Here is a 1,506-nt window from a genome sequence, read left to right on the forward strand (position 1 = left end):
AGGGAGAGGACCAGGGGAAAACCGTCCCGAGCCCGCCCGCAGGACTAGTGGTGTGAGTTAAGGTGCACTTACGCGGCGTAAGGACTTGGACTGAGCTCTCAGACACGTGGAGGAAAAGGTGTGCAGGGGGGACACCGTCTGTGAGGGAGCTCGTCGTGGCCGTGAGCAGGTGATGGCTCCCGAGGGACGGGTAAGAAAGTGGACACGGAAAAGAAGCAGGAACGGGGATCACGTGCCCTTGGAACCTGCAGGCTCGTCTTGAGCCTGCATCAGGAAAATATAAATTTAAAATGTAAGATTTGGAAATATTCCAGGCAAACGCGTTTAAAAGGGACAGAGTCGTCCTATTGATGAAAGAAACAAATCACCAAAACGTTATGCGACTGTTTTCAACTAAAAGACGAAAAGGAAATTTTAAAGGCACCAGAGACCAAAGCCTCCAAGGGGCAAGAGACTGGAGGGCTGACTTCTCCCCAGAAACGGCGGGAGGCAGCGGGCCACGGAGCCACGGCAGAGCGCGGAGGAATGTGGCTGCCCACCCACGGCTCGGCTCCCAGTGGAAACGCCCTTTCGCCCAAAGGATGACACACAGACATCCTTCTTTTTTTTTTTTGCAGGAACAGAATTCCCTGCTGCTAATGAGAACTCCTCAGGCTGAAGGCCAGGCATCCCTGGTGGACCGTGGGGAGGAGGAGGGCGCCACCAGGGGCAAACACACGTAAGCAACTGAGGGCGCACGCGCCCGGGCTTGAGCCTCAGAAATGTGCCTACGTGCCGCCCCACAGGCGGGCGACTCTCCGGGGCCGCTCCGCCTGCCCCGCGGGGACTCTGTCAGCAGCACCCGCGCCGTCCAGGGCTTGGGAAGAGGCCGCGGGACGGTTCTTCGCCCTGCGGCATCCTTAGCCCCCGGGGGTCAGCCTTCACTGCGCGGTGGGGCTCTGCAAACCCTGGGAAGCCCTCTGGACCCTCTCTCTCTCTGCCCCTCCTCCAGGAGCTCAGATCACAAACTGCCCCAGAGGACTCGCAGAATCTTTCCCTGGGAGGAAAGACAGGGCAGGGGAGCCTTGATGTTGGAAGTAGGCATTTCGCCTACAGGCCGAGAAGAAAGGCTCCCGAGGACCCGAGTGTGGCCAGTCGGCTCCCTTGCAGCGGCTGTGGGCAGAGTGGCCGGGCCCCAGCCTGCGGCGCGGGACACTTAGGAATGCAACCCTCGCAGGCTGGGCAGGGCTGCTTACACGGGGCCCGCAAGGACTCGGTCTCTGCCTCACGGAGTCCAGAGCCGAGCCCACCACGGACAAACCAGCAGGCAGGCCACCCAGCTCTCAGCAAAGGAAGCCTTTCACCACCCTTTTTCTACCTACCTTGCCCTCTATCATCCTCCCATCCCCCCAGCCCCCTCCCATCCCAACTCATCCCCCACCCACATCCCCCACCCTCCTATCCTTCTATCCTCGCATCCCCCATCCCTCCACTTCCCTACCTCCCATCCTCCCACCCTCCCAACCC

The sequence above is a fragment of the Leptonychotes weddellii genome, chromosome 1 (assembly GCF_054177405.1).
Source record: "Leptonychotes weddellii isolate Sample4059 chromosome 1, ASM5417740v2, whole genome shotgun sequence".
In the NCBI taxonomy this organism is placed as follows: domain Eukaryota; kingdom Metazoa; phylum Chordata; class Mammalia; order Carnivora; family Phocidae; genus Leptonychotes; species Leptonychotes weddellii.